This window comes from Acipenser ruthenus, chromosome 12, assembly GCF_902713425.1.
Source record: "Acipenser ruthenus chromosome 12, fAciRut3.2 maternal haplotype, whole genome shotgun sequence".
NCBI classification, from domain to species: domain Eukaryota; kingdom Metazoa; phylum Chordata; class Actinopteri; order Acipenseriformes; family Acipenseridae; genus Acipenser; species Acipenser ruthenus.
Genome location: NC_081200.1, coordinates 18,264,542 through 18,269,705, shown reverse-complemented (window position 1 = coordinate 18,269,705; position 5,164 = coordinate 18,264,542). Strand labels below are relative to the sequence as shown.

The following is a 5,164-nucleotide window of genomic DNA, read 5'->3' as shown; positions in this document are numbered from 1 at the left end:
CAAATATACATATTTACATAGTCAGCTCTTAATGTTTCTTTTTTTTGTTATTTGACATCTATTACACAACTTTTTCTAACTTTACTTTTTGTGGGTTTTTTTCATGTATTTTTTTTTATTGTTCATACAGTTCAATGGATTTATTTGATAATACAATGGTACTATAGTTAACCTTCACATACATTATTAGTTAAATAAAATATTTTTAAAAATGCATAAATAAAAAATGTCAGACGATAAGTAACAGAAATAATGAAACATGTTGACCACAAACAGACTCGATCCATCAATCTTCTGAGATTGTAAATCTTGGTATTAAAGTACTGGTGTACAGAGCTGACAAAATAATTCCAGTAAAGCCTATCCAATATGAATTACCATTACCAATTCAGAACATCTGTTTGGTTTTTTTTAGACAATGACTCTTCCTGAGCACAGTGTAGTACAGTATATTCCTCCAGATAGATTTGCAAGGAATGTTCGATAAATATTCTTCACTAACAGCTTCAAATAAATTACTATTCAACATCAAATTCACCTTTTCCAGGATGTATGAAATATAGCAGGTAAGATTATATTATCTAAGATTTACTGGAATTCTTTGTTAGCACCACATACTTGGGAAACTTGATTGTATTTCTAGGAGGATAATCCGCCCACTAATCAACACCTCATCTCCAAGTGCAAAAAAGGCTCCTTGGAGCTTTCATTCATGTCATTTCTTTTGTTTGGCCTCTCAGCAATGCGCGGCGAGGCCAAACAGGGAGATGGCTGTCTTTAGAGCCTGTAGGAAGGGCTACCCGTTCCCTAAGGTTTCCTCCTACCAGACAGTAGGGGGTTTTCCTTACCTAACTGCCAAGCGGTTCGTATTTAGTTTCTGCGGGTGCATGGCAGGCTGGAGAGGCCGGGTTCTCCCTCGGTGCATTTCATGTGTCTCGTGTCTCAACCGATTACTTTTCATTCATCCTTTCATATTTTGGGTTCTTGGCTTGGCGGCTTTGTCTTTTGGGGGGAGGTGGCTATAGCCACTATCTGCGGCACTAGCCTACATGGTAAGTGTTGAGCACCCAGGGACAAGGTCTTCGGCCAAATTCGTCATCGCCATTAAATCATCTGTTCAATTGCAATTCAGTTTGTCCACATTGCGGATTCTCCACCTGAATTAAGTATTTAATTCTTTGTTAAAGTAAAGAAATGGCTGAAATTCAAAATGTTTTGTGATTTTTTTTTAGATTATGATTCTTCTTGAGAGGAAGAGGCAAAGAAAATGTGTGTTACTTCTGGTTACCTGAAATGTAAATTGGATTTCATCAGCCCGAATCCAACCCTTATATCGATGGAGATCAATCCCAGATCTTTGTCAATTCAGGTTCTAAAGGATCCCAATGGCGTGGGTGCTGTGATGCCCTTAAAATATTCACTAGAGTTACTTTGTTAACTACGTTTAGGAATTTAAAGACTTTAATCAAGTCTTCCCTAAATAGGGTTGTCCTCGTAAATCATTCTTTTCAGTATGACCAGTACATTTATACAGCCTAATCATAACCTCCTTTGATTTGTACTCTACACTATATAATCACGCATTCAGGTTGTCTTTAATTGTTTCACCACACTGTCTTGGTGCTGACTGCGACAAGTCTGCTACTTACTGGTTACATATTGCAGGAAACCCATTTGACAGGCGCCCGACTCATTTATTACCTAAAGTCAATATTTTATTCTGGTCTTTGTATTTAATTAGTAGAGACACTTTTCCTGAATCCCGGCCACAATGATAGCCTGTGATATGAAGAATTGTATCAGAGCTAATGGGATCATAAATTCATTGTATGTTCTGTAACACATACTTTCATAAACGCATGGAGTAGTTAGGCTCAGCTGATTGGGAGGTCCTGATTCACTGGGGCGGGGCGTGCCCGGGGAGGCTGTGCGGAGATGGGCACTGAGTGAAAGCACTTTATATAATATTGTGGCAAAGTGGTTAGTAGTGTGCAGGTGTAGCGGTGATGCAGTGCTCAAACAATGACAATAACACAGTGTTCATGGTCCAGACAGTTCTGTTTAATTGTTGTCACCGTCAAATAATAATGCTGGCAACTACACAGCAATGTGTAATTGCACAGCTAAGCAAAACAGGGTTTCAGTCCCGAAATAATACAAAGCACCGTTCCACATCCTTTCTCGCAGTGCTCCAGTGCTGGTGGTGAATAAACAATTATTGGGGACTAGTGCAGTATTTGGAATCCAGGTTTAATGCTGGCTGGAACAGCGACAGTTCCTGTTTGTTAGCCATCTACTAAATACAAATAAAACAGTGGTTAACAAAACAAATACAAACAAACACTCACTGTTTTGTTTTACACGGTTTCTTTTACAGGTCCTTGCAGTAACCAAAACAAAAGAACAGATTTTATTGTCTCATCCCCTAAAATACCCTTAGTCACGTCTCCTCCAATAGCTAGTTCAATCACGTATCCTTCAATCCATGACTGACACAGCGCTTACCGTACTAGGGTGATGACTTCTGGTACTGTGACTCCGCCCCCTTCTTGAATGGCCGGCTTCTGACTGACCCTGGAATTAACTGCCGATCCATCCAGTACAAGGCACTCTGTTCCTGTTTTACAGTGCCCTCACAGGGTTCATTCGCTCTGTCACAAATACACATTTGGGAAAAAAAACCCACACACACTTTTAAGCTATAATGAGGGCATTTATTTTACAATCTGACGAGGAGAAAGTCTTTTAATAAAAAAAAAAAAAAAGAGGCCTCCGTTTTGCTTTTGTACACATTGGATTACAGTATGTATAAATTGTTGGATTTCTTATATGCTAAACCAACAATACATGTATTATTAGAATGCAATTAACTGAATTAACTGTGCCACCCAAGTTATTACTTGTATTTTACCTGGGTTGGTATTTAATTGAATTAAATGTAGTGAAGTTACTTTTTTTTGCCACTCCACCCCTGCCTTAGAGGGAATACTTTCAACACAGGTTATAAGGTAACAATCTACTTAATATGTAAAAGCTATTTCTTTTAAACCGTATGGGATACTAAACCTATATTTTCTAAGAGGGCCAATCTTGAGCGTAGGTTTAATGACAGCCTAGTGGTGCCCTGTGTGTCAATAACCTCTTTCCCCATTCACTAGCCTATCATTAACAAATGGAATAAAGAGAGCAAGTAAAATACAAAAGGCACACAAGCTAATATTGCAAAAATATACATACTTTTGAGTTTCAAAGCAATAACTTGCTTGTTTTATGAATGGTCCGTTTGTTGAAAATTAAAGAAGCTTGATAGATTCGGATTGCCTTGCCAATTAACACATTTTAACTTGGACCCTTAAAAGGTTTGTATTTTACCAAACCTTGAATGGTGGTGCTACTGGATTTTCAGATTTAGGGTTTGCACTTAATAAAAAATAAGTTATCAAACACTGTAACAGGGGTGTTGTGTTACTGTGTAGGTATCCACTGAGAGGCGAGAGCCACAGAGGGTTGTATTTGAAAACACTGCTCAGGCATCCAAGTTTAATTAATATACAGGCAGTCAGGTGCAGTTGTACGTGGCCACCACTAGAGTACCAACAATGGAATCCCTAGTGCAGGAGAACACACACGGGTACATACATACAAAACTGTTCAAAAAGTGAAAGGTTCTCTTCAATTAAAATCAAATAGTCTGGACAAAGATTGTCAATTAATAAAGTATTTTATTGTGGAAACAGCAAACAAGATAGCTTGAATACAAAAAATGAAGGTCTGTCTCCTCTGGTTTCAGTTGATTTTAATCTTGAGCTGCAGAAAGCGTTTCCTTACTGGCATAAAAAAAAAAAATAAATAAATAAATTTTTAAAAATCACATTAACAAAACTGTACTGGTCTGCGGTGTACCTGCGTGTACTATTTGCCAAGCACAGTGCTGTCAGTGATTATGTCATGTGACTCTATGCAATCTAGATGGGAAATTAAAATACTACACACGGTAAACAAGAAAATAGATGTCTCTAAAAAAAGCTAAAAATGCGTCTGCAGCAGATCACGTAAAGCAGTATCCAGCAGGGGGTTTACACAGCGATGGAAGAAAGCTCTTCTGTACGTCCTGCAACGTTACTGTAGATCACTACCAAGAATAAACTTGACAGTAGATTCAAGTATTCACCGAAAGAGAAAGGCGGAAATCCAGAGTAGTACTGCGGCAGCTTTACTTGCAAAGAAACAAAAAACGGTCACTTCCATGTTCCAAAAGTCAACTGAAAACCATGAAGCATGAAACACGTTGAATTTTGACCCAACATTGGTGTTGGTTTGTGCAAATATCCCTCTTAAAATTTGATAACCAAAAGTTACGTAAATTCTTCAAAATGAGTGTTTGCCGAGTATCATAATTGGTAAACACTCTGGTTGCTTGTCAGTGGTCACTGACGAGTCGACTGATGCCCAACATCAGCATGGGTTACACATTGTATTTTTTTTGCAGGACCTAAATGGTAAACATGAATCTGATGTACTAGAACTGAAAGCTCATTCATACTCATTCATTATGTCAGTGCATTTATCGCTATATTTGCAGTTTAAAAAAAAATCTGTATACAATTTATAAAATAGTTCAGTGCACATTCCACAAAATACAACTTTACCAGTGACACTGCCATGAATTTTAAAGAATTTCCAATTTTCACATATACTTATACATGGTGCAAGACAAAGCAAGCATATGTCAAGCACACTGACAGTTAACACCTGCTTTCCCTCAAGGTCTGCAGAATACAGATAACAAAAAGTTACACTAAGTACAGGATAAATCACATTAGGTTCCAGACACCAAGAAAAACTCCTGCACATCCATCATTACATGAAGCTATATAATCTTGTTCTGTAACTTTCCACTGAGGCCCAGCACAGATAAGGGTGTGCTGCTAATTATATCTGTCTAAACCCGCAAGCATCAGGCACAGACAAAGAGTTTCAATGATGTCCCACTTTAAGGCTACATATAACCTTTTAAAACCTTACACAAGGAACCTTCTTCCTAACAAACTAAATTAAAAGCCCCAAAATGAATCCCTACCATACACCAGGATTCCAGTTAACACATGGTGGTCCTTAGTCATGCATTTGATTCCTACTCCCTGGCTATCCGCACAGTCATGAA

At 38.0% G+C, this 5,164-nt stretch overlaps 1 long non-coding RNA gene across 1 annotated transcript; it reads right to left on the bottom strand.

The window, feature by feature from the left end:
• Positions 1 to 2,221: 2,221 nt before the first annotated feature.
• LOC131739988 (uncharacterized) lies at positions 2,222 to 5,164 on the bottom strand. Its single transcript, XR_009330619.1, has 3 exons — positions 5,081 to 5,164; positions 2,506 to 2,651; positions 2,222 to 2,293 (listed from the first exon to the last, which is right to left on the bottom strand). It is a non-coding gene; the product is annotated as an uncharacterized LOC131739988 (long non-coding RNA).